The 26,553-nt window shown below is 35.2% G+C and overlaps 1 long non-coding RNA gene across 1 annotated transcript in view; it reads left to right on the plus strand.

Annotated features, from left to right (window-relative positions):
• Nucleotides 1–25,640, plus strand: part of LOC140510568 (uncharacterized) — a 41,206-nt gene extending 15,566 nt beyond the window's left edge. Inside the window, exons 4-5 of the long non-coding RNA XR_011969290.1 lie at nucleotides 20,094–20,298; nucleotides 25,260–25,640. This is a non-coding gene — a long non-coding RNA (uncharacterized lncRNA). The remainder of the gene's footprint in view (nucleotides 1–20,093; nucleotides 20,299–25,259) is intronic.
• The last annotated feature ends 913 nt before the right edge of the window (nucleotides 25,641–26,553 follow it).

A 26,553-nucleotide genomic window follows, 5' to 3' on the forward strand; every position in this document is an offset into this window, starting at 1 on the left:
GGTTATTGTCCTTAATTCTCAAAGAGGACCAAAATGACATCACTATGCTAGATTCAAGTTTCAATGTGTCCAACTGTGGCCAATCAGACCAATATGAGCTTGGAGTACTCAACATGAAGTTGGGCACAAATAGTCCATATGAACATTTTGGGGTGGATTCTTGAAATTTTAGCATCCTGCATTTCCTTTGAGCTGTTTCAGTTCTGCTTTTCTCATAGAGCACAGCACCATCTCATGCTGAGCAGTCCTGTGCCAGTGTCTCCCATGTTACACAATCAATTCCAAAGTTCTTAAGAGGGACCTGTGTCATTCTATCACCATGATACCAACTTGTGATTACTTGCCCTGTGTGAGTTCTGCACAAAATAGTCTTTTTGGCAATTATATATTTTGCATTTGAACATCATGGCCAGCCCTTCAGAGTTGTGCTCTCTGAACTAGAGCTTGAATGCTTGTCCATTTAGTTTGAGTAAGGACCTCAGTGTCTGGCATCTTATCCTGCCAGGTGATCTTCAGAATCTTCCTAAGACAATTCAAATGGAAGCAATTCAGTTTCCTGGCATAGCACTGATACATTATCCAGGTCTCACAGGCATACAACAATGAGGTCAACACAATGGCTCTGTAGACCTTCAATTTGGCAGTCAGTGTAATACCTCTTCTCTCCCATACTTTGGAACCTCCCAAGCCCTGAGCTAGCTCTGCCAATGCATGCCTGAACCTCATTCTCAATGTGTACATTCCTGGAGAGTACACTACTTATGTAAACTTATCTGAAGCATTCAAAACTTCTCCATTTGCTGCAACTGATGATTCTACATATAAATGGTATGGTGGTGACTGATGGAGCACTTGTGTTTTCTTGGTGTTAATTGTGAGGCCAAAATTAGCACAAGCAGCAGAGAATCAATCCATGCTTGATTACATCTCAGCTTCAGAGCCTACATTGAGTGCACAATCATGTGCACACAGAAAATCATGCACTAAGACGCCCTCCACTTTGGTCTCATTGTATGTCAGTTTCCTGATGGCATGTTTGCATGGTTTCTGGATAATGGACAATGCTCTCTTGCTTTCCCAGTCACCAATGAAGTGAAACAAGGCTGTGTACCTGCTTCCATGCTTTGTAGCGTGATGTTTTCAGTCATGTCAAGTGTTTCCAATGGGGATGAACACGGCATTAAGGTCAGGTACCACACTGATGCTAAATTCTTCAACTTGAAAAAGCTACAATGCAAGAATATTGTTCTTTTGAATATATCACAACCTGCCACACATATTTCAGTTATGGTTTTATCCACCAAGTCCTAGTAATATCTGTGAACTCATAGTGTTCTCTATGTGTTAAGATCTTTATCTTATTTTGCTTAGAGTGCAAGGCGGGCAGTGGTTAGAATGCTGGTCCTAGAGTCAGAAGAACCCAGTTCAGAAATGGTCTTAGACTCTAAGTAGCTATCTAACCCTATACAAATCACTTAAGTGCTGTCTGCATCAGTTTCCTTAACTGTGAAATGGGTACAAAAAATAGCACCTAGGTCACAAGGCTGTTGTGAAGATAAATGAGGTAATAATTTTTTTTTTTAAATCACTTTGTTTATTACCTGGCCCCTAAAGTTGGAGCTTAATAAATGCTTGTTTCCTTTTTTTCCACCCTGCTTTAAACATTTACATGTAAATATATGAAATCATAAGATTTAATTGTGGGTCCTTTCCTTTGATTTTGTGTCCTATAAACATCTAGATGTGTCCCATGCTTTGCTTCCTAGTAGCTACTGTCTGTTGTATCTAGCTCTAATAAGCACATTTATTCTGTTTTTTTTTTCAGTGTACTGTCCCTTTGATTAGATTTGCGGTATTCCGGATAAATACATTATTGGCAACTCTTTTTAGATATACTTTGTCTCTCTCTGAGTTTGACATTTCTAAATTTTAATCTGTAGTCTAGAAAATCAAATTCTATTATTTGCTTCTCAAATCTCTCTTTTTTCTTTTTCTGAATTTCTCATCTTCAACCAGTAGTTATAATGAAAAAATGGCCCGTTTTCCTAAGAACTTCATTTCTTGCCCAAGAAGATGAGATCTTCAGCAATGCTGTGTAGATTCCTTCAGGTAGTACATATGTGCCCACTTGAATCACCATTAATGGGTACTAAACCATTGAGAGTGACAAGTTTTGAAAGGCTGCATTTCACATTTTAATTGTATATTCTAGGAAGATAACAGGCTATTTTCCTGCTACTCTACAAATAGATGTCTTGGTATCTCCTAGCAAGTAGGCTTTAATTACTCCTCCTCACATCTTCCTCTCTCCCTTACTCAACATTTCATATCATTGTACCCTTGTGTGATTCCATATTGTCATCCCTTCTGGTACAAATGGCTATCATTACTCATCAGAGTCTCTTTCCTTTCTGTCCTGTTTGTTTCATGACTCCATGTATTAAGTGCACTTTCTTCTTCTCTTTCTTTTTTCTGCAACATTCTTCCATTTATTCCACCAAGTTACTGACTGGTGGCACAGTGCATAGAGCATTAGACCTGAAGTTAAAGACCAGAGTTCAGATATGGCATCAGATACTGATTAACTATGTGACCCTGGGCAAGTTGCTTAATCTCTGTTTGCCACATTTTATTCATCTGTAAATGGGGATGATAATAGTACCTACTTCCTAGGGTGGTTGTGAGCGTTAAATGAGATAATATTTGTAAAGCTCTTTGTAAACCTTAAAGCACTACAAATTGCAGTTATCATGTTATTATCATTGCTATACTCTTCAGTTACTTTTTCTATTTTGATTTTATATTGAAATGCTTCCTCTGTTTTTATGATCACTTCATACTCTAGAGAGAGGTTTCTCATTACTATGTAGGATTTTTTTTTGGGGGGTCTAAATCTGCGATTTCATCTGAGTTGAGAATTCCCTAATTATAAAGTCCCTTCACTAATGCATATGGCAACTCAATTTCAATTTATAATCTTAAAAAATTAGAGCACTAAGAGGTTAAGTGATTTTCCAAGTGTCAGAAAGAGTACTTGAATCCAGATAAAGGTCACACAATACGTATCAGAATAAAAACTTGAACTTGAGTCTTAAGTCAAAAGGCTGGTTCTGTACTCTGTACCATGCTGCCTTCTTTACTGTGTGATGCCTTAATAAAGAACTTTGATGCATTTTATTAGGTGTTTCTTGCTTATATTGTAGTATTTCCCATTGACTAAGATGCTTTTAGAAGAGTTTTAGCATTTTTCTTTAAATATTACACATTTCATTTCCTGCCATGCAAAACTGAAAAAGAGAAATGACACTATGTGGTTAACCATGAAAATAATAATAATCCTGTAACTGTAACCCATGATATGTATATATATATGTGTATATATATACATACATACATATATATACACACATGCACACATATCTGATATATAAATATATTATATATAGTTTCCAGAGCACAACACAGGCTATAGTTTATTAAAATATTTTTTTCAGTACAAAAATAAGATTATATCTATCTGTCTTTTTAAAGTATTGACAATAGACCAAACATTTGGACTAATACCCTGTCCCAGATGACCAAGATCTATGATCTACAACTGATTAGAAGGTAAAATCATGTCATTCTTCAGAACTGTTGAATAGAGATTCATATTGTTGAGTAGTCTGATTTTTAAATTCAAACTATAAATAGGAGTATTAGAATCTATTTTCATGGAATTGGCATTTATAACCTAATCAAACACCCTATTTTGCTATATTAGGAAGGGTGCAATGGAAAGTGCTCCAGTGGGGGGAATATAGAGAAAGTGAGGGGAGAGAAAGAATGAGACCCTGCTCAACTTGGTAGCAGCGTTCGATCTAAGTGTTGGCAGATCACATGAGTACTTGACATGAGTAGATTCTTTAGGATCTTAGAAAATGAATGGAAAGATTTTTGTTTGAAATGGGGTGGGGTGGAGGGCACTGGAGGAGACAGGATTAAAAAAAACAACAGAATTTTAGTTTAGTTTAGTTCTATTTTAATAGATCCTGTAGTTTTAAAACAAATTTGCTCTTGAGTTCCCAAACAAGTCCGGAGGGCTGACAATCAAGATGAGCAACGAGCCCCCCCTCCCCCTCAGATGTTCAGAACTCCCAAGTGCCATGTGCTCATCAGTCTGAAAAGCTCTGGCACTTCCAAAGTAATGGAAAATTAAATTTAAAGAAAATAAAAGAGTGAAAAGCTATAAAGATTTTTATCTTTCTTTGCTACGTTATACTCTTGTTCTGTGCATAGACTAATAAGATTAAGGTTGGTTTCCTAATGCAGTATTTGAGCTTCAAATTGTGCCTGCTTTTTGTCAGAATTTATGCTGTTTATTTGCATGTGCTTGGTCCATTTTGGTGCATTACTTGTGCCTTCTACACTTTATTTGATCTTATCATGGATGCCACATACTCAGCTTCATAAAATGTAATAGGAAAAATTTATTAAGTGCCTACTATGTACAACGTAATGTCCTAGGGACTAGGAGCATAAAGATGAAGAATGGCTACCCAATCCCTTAAGGAGTTTACTATGCAATTAGCATGTGACTTTCTCTGGGAGGATTTAGGAAGAAAGTGATAACGTGTTGTAATGGAAAGAATACTGGCTTTGACATCAGGAGCAAACTGGGTTCTTGTTCTAACTCTGATACTTATTCATATATGGTTTGGGCAAATGGTTCCTGAGGTCCCTTGTGATACTACAAAGGGAGTCTAAAAATATCTAGTCTTTTAATGTGATTTCACATTCATACATTACAAATGCCATTAGACACTTTATAAATTTACTCTTATAAGATTAGAGATTTGAATTTAGATGGATCTTAACATTCATCTAAGTTAAATTCCTTACTTAACATCTGAAGAAATTGAGACCCAAAGGGGAAAAGTGATTTATTCAAGATCATCCAAGTAGGTAGTGGCAAAGGTAGATTGCTTGTTAAATGAATGTCAAAAAAAAAAAAAAAAAAAAGCTTCCACACAATTTTCATCAAGATGTTCATCCAAAGAAAAGTGCCTGAACCATTTATTTTTTCCTGCTTTGAGTCCAAATATAAACTGATCACAAAAATAAACTGTCAGTCTTGGAAACTTTAAGATTTGAAGACCTTGCCATTCAATTTTCAGTGGAGCTGAAGTTACCTAAGCTGCTAGAGGCAAGGGAGCTCCTTCAAAAAGCATTTTTTCACTTTATCCATTAGAGAAGGCTGCATGTACTTAAGCTCTTTTTCACTTTCTGTGAAAGGCATAAGATTGACATATTGTACTTAGTTATGGATCACTCAGAGTAGTCATACATCACTCTCCCCAAGGTCCTTTCGTTCCGTGATCTGGAAGAATCATCTTGAGTCTAATAAAGGTTCTTAACTAGCATCTAATGTGGGGGCAGTTCTGCACAAATGAAAAGTGTAACTTGAATACTTGCGCAAAGACTTTGGAGATACTTGGTTTATTCTCTTTAGTAATCATCAGAGTTTATATTCAGTTACTTTCTGTTCTAAAAAAATAAAAAGAAAACCAGCAATAGTAAAATGATGAAAAAGTTGTATACTGTGGACACCAGATGGAATACTTAAAGATGATATGACCTCTTCTAATGAATTCTGTTCAAAATAATTAGATCAGATTTTACTAAGTAACTTTTTCACAGGTAGGAAGCATCTTTCCTGCCTAAACATTACTTCTGCAGGGTATCTATATTTCCCCCCATTTTCCATCTGGCTAAATGTTACCAATAAAATATAGTGTAATCTAGTACTGCTCTATTGTCAAGACCCAGATTGTTGATGTGGCACTTGCCATTTCCTTGTGTTCCCTAGTTCTTTGTATAAGATGGATTGGATTTCTGTAGCAATACTTAGACATACACACACATACACACACACACACACACACGCACATAAAGGCAACTCTGCAGGAATCTGAAATATATGTAATAAAATTTTTGTCACTTTAAAATATATATTTTTCTCAAAATAGTTTCCTTTAGATTCTTTCCTGCCTGTTTTTATTTTTTTGTCATGATTACCATATGACATTCAATGTATTTTAGTAATAAAAACAAGTTCACTTTAAGTTCAAAATAATTCTTTACATATTTTGATAAAGTGGATAGGATTGGTTCATTTACTAGAAACTAAGTATTTTCATGTAAATCAATTCATTCCCCACAAATTTTAAAAGAATATAATTTACATTTTATCAAGTTTTTTTTTTTTTCTCTCCCCTTTCCTTTTTGTTTCGCCAGTGGCAGAATTCTCAGAAAAAGCTTGTGTTTCTCTTCCCTAGCATGAGATAACATAGACTGTATGCACTCAATAGCCTGGGGCAGAGATGTATGCCCGTAAGCAATATACAATCCTTGCATGATTGAATTAAGAATGAAGCAAATGTGTGACTGACCAAAAGATTGTGGCTTTTGTTTTGTTTTGTTTTGTTTTCCCAAAGTCTCCTTTTTCTTCTAAGCCTGGTATCTAATAATACTTTAATTTCTTAATGAATTAGTAGACTTTCCCTAGATGGAACCAAAATGAAAGAGCATGGATTAGTGGAAGTTCTCCCTTTAAATTGTCAATAATGTAAACTTACTTTAAAGAAATCTTATGTTTCCATAAGCTTTGCCATTTTATAAAAAGATCTCATTAAAATTGCTCCTAAGCTTGGCTATTAAGGTGTCAGGGAAGCTCCTGACACAAATCCAGAAGAGCATAATTCTAAAACATCTATAGGCAAAGTCTCAGATATAGATATAGATAAGTAGATATGGTTACATAGATAGATATATAGATACAGATATATACACAGACAGACAGATAGACATATAGACAGATAGAAAGATAAATAGAATAATTCTGGTCTTTTATTAGCATGATGATTAAAACCTCTTGATAGGTGACAGAGACAAATTACAGGTATGTAATGAGTTTTGTTTTTCTTGTGTTTTCAGTTGGGGGGATGAGAAAAGGAGTAGGGTGAGGAGGCAGATTTTTGGCTAATTAAAACATACACATTTTTAAAAAGAAAGAATAAAGGGAGAAGTCAAGAGCTGAAGGATGATACGGTGTTTACATTTTATTGGGCAATGTGATACCTTGAGAAGGCAAATTGGTATAATGGAAAGGGAGCTGACTGGTAAACCGCTTTTGATCCATACTGGCTTTTTGACTTTTAGAAAAGTGACTTGGCTTTTCAGTACCTCAAACCATTCTTTAAGACCCTGTGTTGCAGCAAGGGTTCAAACTGGCATTAGTAGAGGAAGTTTCCTCACCTGGGAATTCCCTATGTTTATGAAATCTCAAATTTAATCCTTATCTCTTAACTAATCACACTTAAGATAATTTCATGGTGTAAGGATATTAAAAATAGATCATATAAGACTAGTATTCCTTTCTATGATTTGAATGCACAAAAAATGTTAAAAAAGAGAGAAAAAGAATAAAACTAAGTAGATATTAAATGTTGCTCACAATCACATGGACAAAATACAACCTTGGGATGAAGTGGAAAGGGAATTTTTTTTAGATATAGCAAATAACTTTTAGAGAATATACAAAACTAATTTCAGAATAACCAGCAGACACTGATCCAGGACTTCCTCTTAGGATAAGTGTTTGTTATTGTTGCTGTTCAGTCATGCCCATCACTTTATGACCCTGTATGAGGTTTTCTTGACAAAGATACTGGAGTGTTTTATCATTTCCTTCTCCAGTGGATTAAGGCAACAGAGGTTTAGTGACTTGCCCAGATTCACACAACTACTAAGTGTCTGAGGTCAAATTTGAATTCTGATCTCCTTGACTTCAAGGGCTAGTAGTCTAACCACTCAGCTACCTAACTGGCTCCTAAATAATATATAGCAATTATGAAAACACATTTAAATATAGTCTTTGTGGTATAGTGGGATGTGTACTTGATTTAGTATCAGAAGCCTTGCATTGCATCTACTTTATAATCTTGGCTTTGCCACTTAATAACTTGTTATACCTTGGGCAAATTATTTTCTTTCTAGACCTCAGTTTCCCTATATGAGGAATGGAAAAATGGGAATGAATTGATCTCTAAGGCCCTTCCAGGTCTCAATTTCATAGTTAGATAGTATAATAAAGATCTTAAAAAAGCAAACATGAAGTTCTTCATTTCAGAAGAGAAAGCCATGATAAAATAGAGAGGAAAAGAGAAGACTTCTTATCTTTTATTGTGGAAACATTTCCAAAACACCTTGGTTCAATATCCAAAGTTAAAAATAAATACTCCAAGGGGGGAAAATCTCTCTCCCTCTCTTTCTCTCTGTCTCTCTCTCTCCCCCTCTCTTTCTCTCTCTCTCTCTTGCTCTCTCTGTCTCTCTCTCTCTCTCTTGCTCTCTCTCTCTCTCTCTCTCTCTCTCTCTCTCTCTCTCTGTCTCTCTCTCTTCCTCTCTCTCTCTTTCTCTCTAGGTATATATCTATATATCTCTAGACATATATTTATATATCTCAGATACTTGCATGATTACCTAATGAACCAAAAATAATATTATTAGATAGAGGAAATGATGATTCTAATAATAGTAATAATGGTAATAACAGTAGCTGGCATTTATATAGGATTTTCAGGTTCAGAAAAACATTTACATTTTGAGGTAAGTGCTATTATTATTCATTTTACAGATACAGAGACTGAGGCAGACAGTGGTTAAGTGACTTGCCCAGGTTCACGCAGCTGGCATCTCATGCCAGATTTGAATTGACTCTATCTTATGTGCCATATAATTACATAAGTAAGCAGAGAAAAGGGTTTCTGTGTTGTAATGGAAACAGCTCTGAACTGGAAGTCAGAAGGCCTGGGTTCTTATTCTAGTTTCCCACTGAGTTGCTTCTCTTTTCTATTCTACTATTAGAATGAGATTAGATGCTTTTAGTGATTCTAGGGATGATTTGTGAGCATTTAGAAATGGAAATGATATTTATTAAGGACAAATCAGACTAGCTTGACTTCATTCTTTCTTGACATGGTTACTGGAACAGAAAAAGTAGAGAAGTAGAATTGGATTTCAGCAAAGCATTAACAAAATGTCTTATGATATCTTCATGGAGATGTTAGTTGTATTACTGAGTCAAGTTGAATAATCTGATCCAGTGGGAGAAATTCATGTTTCAAAGTTGAAATGTGTGCTATAAGAATTGATGAACAGGCAGACTTGAGAAAGACCTGGAAAGACTTATATGAACTGATGCTGAGTGAAGTGAGCAGAACCAGGAGAACATTGTACACAGTAACAGCGACAGTGCATGATGATAGACTTCAATAGACTTAGCCCTTCTCAGCAATTCCTAAAACAATTCCAAAGGATTCATGATGGAAAATGCCATCCACATCCAGAAAAAGAACTATGGAAACTGAATACAGAGCTAAGCAGACCATTTTTCTTTTTGTTTTGTTTTCTTTCTCATGGTTTCTCCCATTCATTCTAATTCTTCTATACAACATGGCTAGTGTGAAATGTGTTTAATCGGAATGTATATGTAGAGCCTATACAAGATTGCTTACTATCTTGAGAAAGAGGGTAGCAGGGAGAAAGGGAGGGAGAGAAAATCTAAAACTCAGGGAAATGAACATTGAAAACTGAAAAATAAATGAATTAGTTTACTAAAAAAAAGTTGAAAAGGAATAATGTCTCTAGTGGACATCACTTTTTGACCCAGGGCTACTAAAATTTGTTTTTCTCAAAGATAAAGACAAGGACAAAATGCTTATATTTTTGGATTACACAAACCTGAGAAGGATAGAAAATATGTTGGATGATTGAATTACAATCCAGAAATTAGTTCATGGGTTAGAAGAGTGAATTATACGAATCAAGATAAAATTGAAAAAAAAAACCATTGAATGTAAAGTATTGCACTTAGGTTAAGATCAATATAATCATAGAACAAAGAAGATACGGTTAGAAAATAGTTTGAATGGGAAAAAAAAAAAACAACAACACCTGATAGAGTTTTAATGGACTGTCTTCATATAAGCACAATTTGATTTACTCAGATTCATACATTGCCTAAAATCAAATTACTTGATACTTTACACATAAAAGCTAATTCAATCTTTGGATAAAATAACAGGAGTATTGCATCCAGAATAAGTGAGGTGATTTTGCCATTGTACTTCAACTTTGTCTGACCATATCAAAATTGTGTCTAGTTCTGAGTGCCACATTTTAGAAAGATCAAAGACAAACCCTTTGATTCAAAAGATGGTGACCAGAATGATGAAGGAATTGTAAATCATGATATACAAGGAGAAGATGAAAGAACTAGGAAAACTTTAGCTAAAGAGGAAAAGAGATTAAGTTTAATCTGTGTGATCTCAAAGGATATATAACTAAGGTCAATTGTTAAAAGTTAAGAATGGCAGAATTCAGTCCAAGATTAGGGAAAAAAAATCTTTAATAGGTGTCCAGTGGAAGTTGCAAAGTGAAGGCTGGTTGATCATCTTTCAAGGATACTGAGAAAGGGATTCTTACTTAGAAAGCATATTATGGATAAGATGAGATCTTTTCCAACTCTTGGAGTCAATTATTATAATTTACAGTGTGTTATTTCCTTATAACCAATTCTTGTTATATTAACTAGACTTATGCTTCAGGTTATAGCTTTAAACTTTTCTATTTTAAATAAATAGGAGGGTAAAATAGAGGGTATTTTGATTTACGTTGTGGTTTGACTATCAAGGAATTTGGTTTTGTGCTTAGATTTCCAGAAATTCAAAATTTTAATGAGAAATATAACTGTGAATATATTCATTTCCTGCCTAAGTTCATACCCAAAACATTTTCAAATTGCCTGAGTTTGCATTGCTACTTCTTGAAATGACAATATTTATTTATATTAAGCTCCAATTAATCGTGCTTAACATCTGTGGTTCATATCTAGTGGGAATTGAAAATTCCAAAGTAAAAAAACAGCAAAAAGTATTCTTTTGAATTTAAAGACATGACAAAGATCATCATCCTAAAGCATAAAATACTGTCTTGAAAACAACTCCTGAAACATATTTATTCCACACAGGTTTATTTCAGAATAAAAAAAATCTTTTCTAAATTGATGAACTAACCTGTTGTCTAAGGCAAATTACTTCTCTTATTAATATTTGAAGCGATAAGAAGGGAACTTATTTTTCCTGATGGACTTATTTCCTGGCCCCTTTGCTTAACAATTCTGAGTCTGCTTGGAAATGAAAATGCCATTGAGGGCTCCCTTTTGGTCAAATTGCTCCAGTCAAGTAATGCACTGCACCGTTAATATGCTTCAGTAGGCCAGGCATGTACCTTTCTATAAATTACCTCATTTGGATGTTGAAAGCCCTCTTTGCTAAGCACTATTCAAAATGCAGAGGCCAATCTCGATGACAATAGCAAGAACAGACAAGTGAAGCACACAGACAGACCTTATTTAAAACTGAAGCGCAGTTCATTGGAAAGTCATACTTTATACCAATGTCAGGGAGTCCTACTGTCCAACCTTCCTGATGAGATCACCAAATACAAAGTCAGATAGGAGTGTGTTCATAAAGTAAATTAGGTAAAATCTAGGTCACTGGGCAGAGCTTCCAGTGACCTATAACACTATGAAAAATTAAAAATAAACCTTTATTATCTAACAGGCATTTGGGTAAATATTGAACTGTTCTTAGAGTACTTCTTTTCTGAATACGTGCATTCTAGGATATAGATATAGGTGAAGATATATCAATATATCTGTAATTATACATCATACATGTGTGCCTACACACATATGTATATGTGCACGTGCGCATGTATATGCGCATGCATGTATACAACCACACATATTCATCCATATGCATACACACATACATGTGTATGCATGTATACACATATGTGTATATTCCCCGCATCTTGTCTATCTATAAAGGAAGAGATGCTTTCAGTGAATTTATAATGGATAAGGTTACATGCTAACACTTTTATTCAGCTACAAGTAGTAACTTCATCCACCTATGGAGAACTTACTATAGATTTCAGTACAAACGGATAATGGCACAATAATACTTACTTGATTATGGACAATTTCTATATTAATCACAGGATAATTTAATAATAATAATGATATCAATAATGCCATTATTTGATCATGTCCTACTTTTTGTCACCATGGGGACCATAGAACACCAATGCTGTCCACAGAATTTTCTTGACAAAGATACTGGAGTGGTTTGCCATTTTCTTCTTCTCCAGTGGATTAAGGAAAAATAGAGGATAAATGACTTGCCCAGGGTCACATAAAAGGTAAGTGACTGAGGCTGAATTTGAACTCAGATCTTTCTGACTCCAGGCCTAGTGCTCTATACATTGACCTATCTGTCTCCAATATCATTATCAAGTGGCAACAAAAAAGAGATATACCTTATTCTCATAATCTGCTATTACAGATGAACTGAGAATGCTTTCAATGAGCCTACAGAAAATGATTTTATAATTACATATATGTATAATGCTTTATGTATATATATATTTATACATACTACAGGTATTATGCACACATGTATAATATAGTCTCAGTGTTGTTCAGTCATTTCAGCCTTGTCTGACTTTTTGTGGCCCTACTTAGGGTTTTCTTGGCAAAGATATTGCAATGATTTGCCATTTTCCTCTCCAGCTCATTTTACAGATAACAAAACTGAGGCAAACAGGGTTAAGTGACTTGCCCAAGGTCATGCAATTAGTAAGTGTATGAGTCCAGATTTGAACCGGTCTCCCTTACTCCAGGCCCATCACTTTATCTACTGCATCACCTAGCTGCCCCCAAATACAAAAAGGGTTACCCATGTATATATGGAAGGTTTATATAGACCTAGGCATATAAATATAGGCATGTAATGTATATACATATATTTACATGCCTATATTTGCATCACTAGATCTCCCTACCTCACCAATGCTGTGACCATTCCTGGGCCCAAATGCAATACTGATCATCATGGAAGCCTTATCTTGGTAGCCCTCCATTTCTGGATATGTTGATATCATACTTAAATGAAGGCTCCCAATTGTCATTAGCCCAATTGAAGCTCAGAAATCCTATTCTCAAAGGATTCACTAATCTTAGCCTCCCCACCAAGGACTACTGGCTTGTACTACCATTCCTAGATTAATAAGATTATATCTTAATACTTTTATTCAATTATACAAAAAAGTTTTTTTTCTATTGTATAATGGTCTGCAAAAATTGAATATAACAGAATAACGGAATGGTGACTTGTCCCAAAGCTGTGTCTATCTGGACTTCAACAAACAGAACAGGAAGAATAATTTCTGTATAATAAAAACTAAAAGAACAATTTGTAAAAGATGTGGAATCTTCTTGGACATAATGTAATCCCGTTGTAATTTTTCCTGATAATATTAAGCACCATATATTGATCATAGAACTATATCTGAAATGGACTTCAGTCTAATGAATGGAGATACTATCCTCCCTATTTGTAGGAGAAGGAAATAGAAGTTCAGGAACGTTAAGTGGTTTGCTCAGGGGAATACAACTAGTGAGTATTGAAGGTAGTATTTGCATTCAGATCTTCTGATGCTCAATGCCGTTATCTTCTATACTGCCTCCCATTAAATATAAAATCAGGATTAAGAGTGGTTTCCAAGTTTTTTTAATAGTTAGATTTATCTGGTTCTGAGAAGGGTAAACTGAAGTCAATCACTAGTATCATTTTACTGTCTATTTCCTTTAGTAACTCATTTAACTTCTCCTTCAAGAATTTGTATGTTATATAATTTGCTACACATATGTGCAGGATTGATTTTAATTCATTGTTTGTGAAATGTATTTTCCTTGCTTATTCTTTTAATTTGGTTTATTTTTGTTTTTACTTTATCTGAGAACATGATTGCTAACTGCCATTTTCGCTTCAACTGAAGCATAATAGTTTTTACTCTGGATTTTTATTTTAACTATGTATATCTTTCTGTTTGAAGTGTAAGCAAAGTTTTGTCGAGTTTTAGTTTCTGAGTCATTTTGCTTTCTGTTTCTATTTTATGGGCAAATTCATCCTATTTACATTCACAGTAAAAATCACTAACTATGTATTTGTCTCCATCTTATTCTCTTCTACTTATCTTCCTCTTTTTTTAAACCTTGAGACTTCCTCAAGGGTCTGTTTTTGCTTCTGACCACTGCCTCTCTTAATTTACTCTCTCTCTTTCTTTACCTCCTTGACCTTTCTTGTTCTTCCTTTTCTTCTTCCTTCCTTCTTGGGTAAGATAAATTTCTGAACCCAATTGTATTCCCCTCTTGAACCTCTATAGATGAGGTTAAGGATCAAACATTGCCTGCTCTGGCCATCCCACTCCTCTGCATTCCCCCTCCATTGTGTAAATTCTTCCTTGTGTGCTTTATTTATGTGAGATAATTTCCCTCATTCTTTTCCTTCTTTCCTGCTTCTGAAAGTGCATCTCTCTTTTAAGCTTTCCATTCTTTTTTGAGGTAATCCCAGCAAATTAACCCATGACCTCTAAGTAGACTCCTAATTGCTTTAATAATGATAAACTTAGAAGTGGTTACTTGTATCTTCTTCCTATAAAGGAATACAAGCAGTTTAGCTTCTTTAGTCTATTGAGGATTTCTTATGTTTTCATTTTTCTTCTCTGTTGAGTCTTGGATTTGAATGTCAAATTTTTTATTCAGCCATGGTCTTTTCATCAGGAATGTTTAAAATCCCATTTATGTCATTAAATATCAATTCCCTCTGATAGGATTATACTTAGTTTTGCTGAGTAGGTTATCCTTGGTTGCAATCCTAGTTCCTTTGCCATCTGGGTTATCATTTTCTAAGCCTATTACTCCTTTATTTTACCTCTTAAATTTCGGATCCTTATTGTATTACAGTATTTGAAAGATTTCTTTCTGGCTACTTTCAGTATTTTCTCCTTCACCTGGGGGCTTTGGATTTTGTTATTTATATTCCTGGGAGTTTTCATTTGGGAATCTCTTTCAGAAAGTGACCAATGGAATCTCTCAATTTACTTTGCCCTATGGTTCTAGGATATCTGGGAAATCTAACTTTATAATTTATTGAAATATGATGTCTAGGTTTTTGTTGTTGTTGTTACTGTTCAGGGTTTATATGTAGTCAAATAATTTTAAAGTTGTCTTTCCTCAGTCTATTTATTTGCAAGGTCAATTGTTTTCCCTATGAGAAACCTCACACTTTCTTCTATTCTGGCAGACTTTTAACTTTGTATTACTGTTTTTGATATCTCATGGAGTAATTAGTTTCCACTCAAACAATTTTAATTTTTACAGAGCTACTTTCTTCATTGAGATTTTGTGTCCATTGAACCATTTTGCCAATTCTGATTTTTAAAGTTATTTTCTTTAGTTTTATTTTGAAACATCAATCATTTGACCAATTTTTTGTAAGAAGCTATTTTCTTCAGTATTTTTTGGTGTCTCTTTTATCAAACTGTTAATTCTTTTTTCATAATTTTCTTGCAGAGCTTTCATTTCTTTTCTCAATTTCTGTACTCTTATTTGATTTTTATATCCCTTTTTGTCCTTTTTATCTTTCTTTTTAACTCTTCCAAGAATTCTTTTGGCTTTGTGTCTAATTCATTTGTTTCCTTTGATAACTTTGTTTGTAGCTATTTTCATGTCTTCTTCTGGGTTTGTGTCTTGATCTTCCCTTCCACTGTAATATATATTTTATGGTTCATTTCTTTTGTGGTTGTTGCTTGTTTATTTCCCAGACTACTTCTTGATTTATGACTTTATATTAGAATTGGGGACTGCTCATTTTGTGTGAGTAGGGGTAGGATGACCAGCCTGAGTATGTCTGTTCTGTCTTTATGTTGCTTTCACAAATCGATCTGGGAACGTGTAAGTTTTCACTGCTTCCAAACTGGTGTGATCTGGGGAAAGATCTAGTCACTCCCCTTATAGTCTCCTCTCTGGTCCTTACACAGGCTTACTCACGACTGGCACCATTCTTATGTGCCCTGGACCTGGCCCATTCCATCACTTGACTCCCCTCCCACTTTCTAAGTTGAAGAGAGAATCAGATAAAAACCACTTGTTAATCTTTTTGATATTCATGGATGACATCCAGCTACATTTCTCTTTCATTTGCTAGAATTTTATCCCAGTGATATCAAATTATCCTTTTGACTTGGCACATATAATATATTTTAACAATTAACACTTAAACATTCCTAATTTTATTGTAGCCATTTGGAAAACATCGTAACAAAATATATTTATTTTGTTATAATATATTAATTGTCATATATTATTGTCATATTATTGTCATAATATATTAAGAAAAAACAGTTACTGTTCTCTGGAGTGGCCATCTTAACCAAGTAGGGTCATTGATAGAAAATCTCATTGTTGTTAATGTTCAATCATTCAGTCACAATCAACTCTTTATGTTCCTGTGGACCATAGCACACCAATATTGTGCAAGGGATTTTCTTAAACAAGGATACTGGAGTTTTTTGCCATTTTCCTCTCCAGTGAATTAAGGCAAGCAGAGGTTAAGTGACTTGTCCAGGGTCACACAGCTAGTATGTGTCTGAGACTGCATCTGAACTCAAGTCTTCCTGAATACAAGCCTAATATTCTAGCCACTGATCCACCCAGCTACCCACAAGGCAAACAGTGGTTAAGAGACTTGCTCAGGATCACACATCTAGTGTCTGAGGCTGGATTTGAACTTAGGTCTTCCTGACTCCACATCTAGCACTCTATCCACTATGACATCTAGCTGCCCCAGACATTGTCATAGCACATGCCAGACAGAGCAACAACCCACAGAAAGACGTAGGAAAAGAGAGACCTGATTTCACCAAGTAGCAACAAATTCTAGCAACAGGTACATGCCTTTGGATTTGTCTAAAATACCTAAAAGTTGTTTGTTACCAGAAGGAGCCTAAATGGCCAATATCCAAGAGTAAAATCAAAGGACCCTCCATGAATGACATCTTGTAATGCCAATGTGATGCCCACAGCAGTCACTATGGATATGAATATACATTTCCAGGGTAAATTCTCAAAATGTAAACTCTTTTCTTCAAAGATGAAACCAAGATATTTATCCAGATTCCAGAAAGCTAATTCCAGCATGATAGCAACAATGTTTGTACACATTTCCAATAAAAGGAACAAAGTCATCCCAAGCCTCCCCTCCATCAAGCCTACCTACAAACAGGCTTCCTTAGGTAAAATCACTCCCTCCTCTCACTCATGCTAGCTGCCCTCTGCTCTCCCAGCTCTCTTTCTCTCTCCCTCAGCTCCACCTCACTCTTTCTTCCTGCTTCACCTGTCCAACAAGTTCCTCCCACCATGGGCTCCATGTTACTCAAGCTATGGGCTGGGCCAAATCTCAAAGCAGGTCACATGGGCTTATTAAGGGACAGGGAAGATTTTCAAATTCCCTTCCCATTACACATCTATATGAACTCAGTCAATAACATGTCAATAAAGAAGCATTAAAAAAATGACTGATCCATGAATATTTGTTTATGGAAATGGAAAAGTTTGTGGGGAAATTAAGAACCATAAGGACTCCAGAAAACTTTTTAAAAAAGATTATTCTGTAAAAGCTTGGATTTAGTTATGAATGATGATTATGCATAGAAATGGTAGAAACTATGTCAAACATTACAGTTGATAGCAAAAATTTAACATTTATGGAATACCTAAGACCTAGTAGCTAGAATTATATCAGAAACTTGCTAGAATTATATATCAGAAACTTGATATAATAAATCCTCATTCTATAAAAAGTATTCCTTAAAATACCTTGAGAACTCAAATAATGAAATTAATTAGATCTGAAATTGTTTTTGCTGTTCAAACTGTTGCTTACATTGCCTCCTATAGCATTGATCCATAAAAAATTAATAACACTGTAACTGATAGATACCATCATGCCAAATACTCATTATCATGAAATAAAAATCATTTAAAATATAGACATCTATTATGATCAATCAAAATCATATGACATCAGAATCCAATAATATTGTCACCATCATCCTGATACTACAGTTGCACTAAGCATTCTTTCAGTGAGTCAGCAAAAGCTTAGCTTATGTTATCATATTATTATTTAACTACAAAAATCAATTATTTTACTCACCTGGTCAATAAAAGCTTCCTCATCTGTAAAATGGAATAATGATTGCAGCTGCCTGCAAAGGTTGAAAAGTTAATATGAGGCAACATATTTAAATATTAGCTACTACTACTACTACTACTAGTACCACCACCACCACCACCAACAGCTGCCATCCTCTGGCCCACCACCACCACTACTACTGCTGCTCTTCTTATTACTTATGGAATCTTGTGCTCATCACTTAGACTCTTGCTATCCATTTTAAATGACTTCAAAATGAACCTAATAATAGCACCTGCCTCACTGTGTCATGAGGATCATGAACTGTATGAATGTTAGCATTTAATATTTTTAACACATTTTTACATACGTAATTAGAAAATGCTTAAAACAATGTTCCTTGCCCAAATAATTATTTGGAAAGTGGTCATAATTTGCTGCTGTGAAAGTGGGATGGAGAGACAGGAGCAAATGTCTAATTTGCCTTTTATCTAACTCTCTTTTAAGAAATAGGAAAGCATAGGAATGACTACAGTGAACAAGAGATATGCAGATCTCATTCCCTGCAAAAACCCAGGGGGAAAGTCTCAAATGTAGTTTCACCAACAATTCTTCTCATATGTCTATCTGATAGTACGTGGAAGGCTATGGAATACCTATCTGCCCCTGGCTTTCCAGTTTGTTTTGTTTTGAACACTGAGGAATGCCATTCTAGATAGTTATCTGCTCAACTCACTATGGCAAAGCCCAGCAAATATACTGTTTATCAGTGGTGCCTTTATTCTCTCTCATGTCTCAAATCGTTGACTTTTCCCTTTTCTTCTTGATTCCACATTCCATTACTAGCCCCCTAGATGAATCCCTATTTACACTAAATCTATCCAGGCCATCATTACTTATTCTCCAATATTTTTCCCTCTTTAATCTATCCTTAGCACCATTCCTACAATCACCTTCCCTTTTGCATGATATTATTCAAGGTATTCCAGTACTGAGGTTTTCCATGGTTTCTCATTACTTATTTAGTAATGCCCAAACTCTTCAAATTAGTGAGCCATGGTAGATAGAGAGCAGGCCTCATTCTATAGAGACCAGTCAGGAAGATCTTCCTATGTCACAGGTCTATGTGACCTTGAACAAGTCAACAAACAGATCATTCTATCTTCCCTTTATGTACTTTTCTGTGAATGTACCCCATACCTAGAACACTGACTCTTCACCTCCAACTCCTTGGATTCTTTATTTCTTCTGCTTATGCACTTCTTTCTACATGAAGTCTTTTCTGGTCCTCATTCCCTTCCCTTCCTCCCAACTACTAAACCCCTCTCTCATCCCCATCTTCTCAGGCCTTTCTCATCCCCTTATATTTGCTTTATGTGTATTTTAAAGAACAGTGCTTTAATTTGGTCTTTGTAACATAGTGCCTGGTACATAATAAGTGCTAAATAGATGGTTGCTTGCTTTATTAAATGGCCTTTGCATTTTTGTCTATAAAATTCAGATTGTCTCATCTTCAACATTTTTGAGGTCCTCCATATGGGTGCTTGATGTACAGTGGAAATGGCATTTTATTCCTCTATTCCACTAATGAGAGAGCTAGATCCAATAACTCTAATGTTCCATCTGTGGTCATGGGGTAAAAGATCAGAGGGACCTGGAGATGGAGAAGTAACAGTTTTGAAGTAACACCATATGTTCAAAATTTAGAAACATAGACATGGAAGAAATTAGACACGAGGGATCAGTTTAGATAACACAGAGTGTGAAAATCATTTGCAATAATGTAGTGCCAAGAAGTCCAAGATCAAGGAGCAGGATCCAATAGTCACCTCTCCCCTGTAACTTTATTCTTGTGACACCAACTCCTTTTTTTTAGCCAGCTACTGACACAGAGAGATATTGACATCTACTGGGGTTTTATTGACATTACTTCTCCTTTCTTAACCCCAGGTTACCGGCAGGCAGAAGATTACAGAGTTTTCCAAACTTCACAATCTTTATTTTCCTCTAAATAATAAATCAATCTCTTAAATATTTTAAATGGTGGTGGTGGTAAGCTAAGATGACTGATTAGAAGTACCAACTCAGAGGAAATCTCTCAACATCCCCCACTAAATAATTTTAAAATGACACTTCACATCAAATTTTTGAGCAGGTGAGTCAACAAAAGGTTGGGGTAAAATATTTTTTCAGCCTAAGAAAACTTAGGATGTTGGCAGGAGAGATCTGTGACACCAGGGTGAAGGCTTATTCAATATGCATGCATATGATGTCAGTAACAATGGAAGCAGCAGCAGCTTCAAAAACTCTTAGCTTAGAGGGAGTAAGGGATCATACATCTGGTCAGAAAAAGATTACAGAGGATCTGTTGCTGGCATTTTGTGTTGCTGGTGCTGATTTGAAACTCTAGTGCCCATATGCAATTCTGGGTCATGGTTCCAGGGTGAAAAGGAGCACTTATGATGATCACAAGAGAGTAGGAGTCATGTCCACAATTCCAAAGCATAGAAGAGCACAAGTATGGTGACTACAGCAGAGCAAGGAACCTAGTCACAGTTCCAGGGACAAGAGGAAAACTAGTGTTTGAAGTTGTCAGGGAACAGGGGAGCAGAGTTAAAAAAAAAAAAAAAAGATTACAGAACAGGAGAGCAGTGACCTCACCACTCCCTACATCACAACACCTTAGAAGCACCAAAAACTCGCAGGCTGCAAGAACTAGCTCTGAAAATAGTAGAATTAGCTTTCAACAATGCCTCCTCACCCCATGGTGAGCAGAGCCCAACTTTAACCTACAGTTCAAAGTCAAGAAATATGCATGAAAGATGAGCAAACAACAACAACAACAAACTTGACCTCAAAAAGCTACCAAGTTGTCAGAGAAGATCAGGAAACAAATTCAAAAGAAGACAATAATTTGGAAAGAGCTACTAGCAAAGCCACAAAGAAAAATTCTAATTGAACATAAGTCCAACAAGAGTTCCTGGAAGTGTTAAGAAACAGATAAGAGTGGTAAAGAAAAAAATGGAAAAGAAATGAGAGTGATTCAAGAAAATTATGAAAAGGAAATAAATAGCTTGGTAAAAGATACAAAGAAATACTAAAGAAAATACAACATTAAACAACAGAATTGGATTCATGGTTATAGAGGCATGAAAATTAACTTAAGAAAATAACTCTTTACAAAGCAGAATTGGACAAATTGAAAAAAGATATGCAAAAACTCACTGAAGAACATATTCTTAAATGTTAGAAATGGGCAAGTGAAAGCTGATGATTCCAGGAGATATCAAGAAAAAATAAAGCAAAGTTAAAAGAATAAAAAAAGAAGAAAATGCTAAATACTTCATCAGAAAAAACAAATAACTTGAAAAATAGACTAAGGAGAGATAATTTAAGAATTATTGGACCACCTGAAACCCATGAACAAAAAATGATCCTAGATAGCATCTTTCAAGAAATTATCAAGGGAAAAATGTCCTGATATTCTAGAATCAGAAGGTAAAATAGAAATGGAAAGAATCCAACTGCCCTCCTGAAAGGGATCCCAAATTAAAACTCCAAGGAATGTTATAGTCAAATTCCAGAGCTCCCAGGTCAAAGAGAAAGAAACAGAAAAAAAGACAATTAATATATTGTGGAACCACAGTCATGATCATACAAGATTTAGTGACTTCCAAATTAAAGGACTGGAGAGCTGGAACATAATATTTTTGAGTTCAAAGAGCTACTATTACAATCAAGGATCACCTACCCAGCCAAATTAAGTATAATCCTTCAGGGAAAAAAATGGATATTCAATGAAAAAGAGAAATTTCAAACAATCCTGATGAAAAGACCAGAGCTGAATAGAAATTTTGTCTTTCAAATATAACACTTACTAAAGAAGCATAAAAAGGTAAACAGAAAGGGAAATCATAAGTCATGCACTAAGGTTAAACTGTTTACATTCTGATATGGTATGATACTTATAACTCCAAAAAACTTTCTCCTTATTAGACAGTTAGGAGTACACATAGGCATGAAGCACAGGTGTGAGTTGAATATGATAGGCCGATTATCTGAAAAAATAAAATTAAGTTATGAGAGAGAAGAATGCAGTGAGAGAAAGGGAAAGTGAGAGGTAGAATGGGATAAATCATCTGACATAGTAGAGTCCCAGAAGAGCTTTTCACAGTGGACAGGAAGATGGGGAGAAGACTAGGAGTGGAGGGGAGTGTGAACCTTGTTCTCTACATTTGCTCAATGTGGGAAAATTAAAACACTAATGTGCTGGTGGTGAAGTTGTATATGGATTCATTCTGTATTCTGGAGAGCAGTTAGGAACTATGCCCAAACGGCTATAAAACTATGCATGCCCTTTGACCAAGCATTACAATTACTTTGTCTATGTACCAAAGAAATAAAAAAAAGGAAAAAGACCAATGTGTACAAAAATGTTTATAGCAGCTCTTTCAGTGGTGGGAAAGAATTGAAGGGAAGTCCATCAGTTGGGGAATGGTTGATCAAGTTTCATATGATTGTGGTGGAAAACTACAGGAAATGATGAGCAGGATGCCCTCAGAAAAATCTAGAAAAACTTATATGAATTGATGCAAAATGAAATGAGTAGAACCAGGAGAACATTATATACAGTCACAGCAATGTTCTATGTTGATCAGTTGTGAATAACGTAGCCATTCTCAGCAATACGACGATCCAAAACAACTCTCTGTTTTATTTCATATCTTGACTTGCATGGAAATGTGTTTTCAATGGTTAAGCATACATAATTTATGTCAAATTGCTTGCCTTCTCAATTACGGGAGAGGGGTGGGAGGGAAGAGAATTTGGAACTCAAAATCTGAAGAAAGAATATTAAAATTGTTTTTAAATGTAATTGGGAAAATAAAATACTACATTTAAAGAATTTTATATAAATACATATATGTATATATGTATGTATACACACACATATATAAAATATGTATCTATCTATATAAGTGCAGTTCAATCGATTTCTAAGCCTTAATGTTTCTTTCATTCCTTTTATGAAGGTTTCCATGCATTGTCCCCTTCTGCTGCTCACTCTCTAACCTTGTCCTACCACTGTTCTGATTGATCTGCCTGAAGCAGAGAGCAACACCTAGGCCTTTTTGGTTTGTTCTCCTCTTGATGGTCTAGATTCTAGACTCTAGAATCTTTTCTTCTCATACTAAAAAGATGTAGTCTCTTTACACCAACCCATGTCAGATCCTTATGAGCCTAAGATTTCCTCACTGCATAGCTGCTTTCCTCATGCTAACTTACTCATTATGTAACTCTGAATTGATCCCAGGGATCATGTGCGTATTCAGATAATTATTATAAAATTAAATAAAAAGAAAAAAATTGTTCTGATGAATGACCTGGAGTTTGAAAATACTCTCTCAAATTAGGTGGCAGAAAGTGGATGAGCAGTATATAAATTACACTTTGTGAGCAGATTAAACCAAAGAGCATGTTGGAGAAATAAAGGGTTAAAGATCCTGGTCAATAACAAAAACAGTGTTGATTATGGATCTCATCTTGTATCATGTTTGTGGCATGTGGGAAATATTCATGGATTTGTTGTTTTCAGACTACACCTTGCCTCTTGTTGCTACTGAGCTCAAACATATAGTATGGACTAATATGGAGATTAAGTGATGGTGATTAGATCTCATTGAATAAGATCATTGGATTCCAGATTTATAGCTAGAAGGAACTTTTGAGATCCACTTAGATCAACTTCCTGATTACAGATGCAGAAATTAAAGTGCAGACAGATGAAGTTATTTGTCCAAGATTACGTAGATAGTGAGAGTTCTCTGACTCCATATTATATGTTTCTTCCACAGTATTATCAACTCTGTCAGCTTGCTCCCAATTCTAGTCCCTAGAGTAAGATGTTGTCAGTGGTAGAACTGGGAATTTATATCTCAGTTAATATTCTAACTGGTCTGGTTCCCCTTTTTTCTTCCCCGTTTCAAGGTGAGTAATTAGTTTTCCTTGTATCTCTTCCCCAGGTGAGAACCTAGAAACTCTTATGTTGCAATAAATTTAATAATGCAGACTTCATGGACATATAATGTTTCCAAAGTCTGATTTCTGACTTCCTTAATAGCTAGTCAGCATCATTTCACTGGAGACAGATTACTATATAGAAATACAGTTTTTACCAAGATAGAGGTTTCATTTGTAAAACCAGAAGAAATTTGGGGACTAATAGAAAGGAGAAGGAAGGGACAGAACAGGAAAAAGGAGAAAGAAAACAACTTAAATTAGCTTATTTTTTGCAGCTTATACATTTCTGAGACATTTCAAACCTAGACTACTCAAAAAGCCTCTAAAATAATTTAGTGTATGATGGGCATGGGCAAGTAGGGCAAAGTTTTTGACTTCAGAGTCATTTGAGAAACTAGAAGACAACAAAGTAGCCCTTTTGATACTTAGTTTAGGAAGATAGTTCTAGGGATTCAAGGGGAGGGAGAGAGAGACTGAGGAATGAATTCTAACTCCATTTAGAGGATGCAGAGCTGATAATGAGATAGTGGACTTTAAAATATTGGCAAATTCTATGCAAGGAAAAAGCACATTAAAGAACTCAAATTTTCTAAGCAATAAAAATCCTTTCTGAAGACCACAATAATTTACCAGATCTGCAAGGAAAAAAGTATCACTGCCTTTTGGAAATTCAGAAATCTCTTCAGTGTAACATTATTATGTGGATTCATGATAAAGACATGATATTGTCTTTGAGGGGTAGTGGATCACACAATAGGAAAACAAATTTGGGTTCTTTCCCCCCTAAAAATGAATCAGCACTCTCAACTCCTCTATCACTATTTTTCTATCACTGTTTTTCTTTCAAAAATGCTACACCAATATTTTCAAAGTTCCTTGCTCTACATTTTATGAGTGTATTTTGAAATGCTGTTACTTAGCCCTCGGAGTTAATTTGTTTTTTTTTAAATAAATAGTTTTATAAAATTGGGTAAAAGTAGAAGGAAGAGAGCATGATCTAGTGGATAGAGGGTTCACTTTTGAGTAAGGTAAGACCTGGTTATAAGTTGTGCTTCTGACAAATACTAAGACATTTAACCTCTTATTCTGTTATAGAACAACTGACAATGTATGTTGGTGTAAGGAATTTCTGTTCTATGCTTTCTACCATGATGAAATCAAAGATTCAGAACAATGAAGGAAAGAAAGAAAAGAGGAAGGGAGGAAACAAAGAAGGAAGGACATGAAAAAAGAAGAAAAAGAGGAACAAAGGGAGGAAGAAAGGAAGGAAAGAAAAAAGGAAGGGAGGATGGAAAGAAGGGAAATATGAAGGAAGAAGGGAAGAAAGAAGAAAAGCAATCAAGAATCTTATGTTCTGAAATGTAGAATGAAAAGATATGTGTTTAGGTATAATGCCAAATTTATATAATTGCTTTTTTAGCTCTTCCCCTATCCAAGAAAGAAAGACTATAAAAATCTTCTCGGTAAAAAAGATAATTTGTACCCTTTTCCTCTTTGTGAAACTTTTGCATTTTCTTTAGCTCAAGTGTCTGATTATTCTAGGATTGGAAGATCACTGGAGCATAGATTTAGAGAAATAAGGGAGCTTAAACGTAATTGAATCCAGTTTCTTCATTTTACATATGAGTAAACTGAGGCCAAGAGCTGTGAAATGACTTGCCCAAGGTCCCATTCTAATGGGGAGAAAACATGCATATAAAAATATACACTGCTATCTATATGTAAAACAAATAGGAAATAATTAAAAGAGGGAATTAAGAAGGGTTAAGGAAAGCTTCTTGGAGAAGACAGAATTTTAGTTGGGACTTAAAGAAAACCAAAGGGGTCAGTAGTCCTAGTGGAGGAGAGACATCATTCCAGGAATGAGGGACAACTGTAGAAAATGCCCAGAGCCAAGAGATGGAAAGTCATCTTTGAGGAACAGCCAGGAAGCCAATGATAAGGATCGAAGAACATATGCCTGAGAATAATGTTTAATAAGACTGGAAAGACAGGAGGGAGCTAGGTTATAAACGGTTCTGAATGATGAACATAGCATTTTGTATTTGATCTTGGAGACAAGGGGCAACCATTGGAATTTACTGAGTAGGAAATGACATGATTGGGACAGTAGTTTAGAAAAACCACTTTAGTGGCTGGGGACTATTCCGTAAATTGAACTGAAAATGCCTCTGGACCCTCTGACTCCTTGCTCTTAATTGTGCCCACTGGAAACAAATAGAATAAATTTGATTCCTCCCCCATATGGCAGTTCTTTAAAAGGCTTGGAGACAGTTTTCATGTTCCATGTAAAGCTTTGCTTTCCAAAGTTTCCAAATATCTCCAACTTTTCTTGCAACTCATACTAAATGATCTGTAGACCTTTCACCACCCTGAACTCCCTCTTCTG

This window comes from Notamacropus eugenii, chromosome 6 (genome assembly GCF_028372415.1).
Source record: "Notamacropus eugenii isolate mMacEug1 chromosome 6, mMacEug1.pri_v2, whole genome shotgun sequence".
NCBI classification, from domain to species: Eukaryota; Metazoa; Chordata; class Mammalia; order Diprotodontia; family Macropodidae; genus Notamacropus; species Notamacropus eugenii.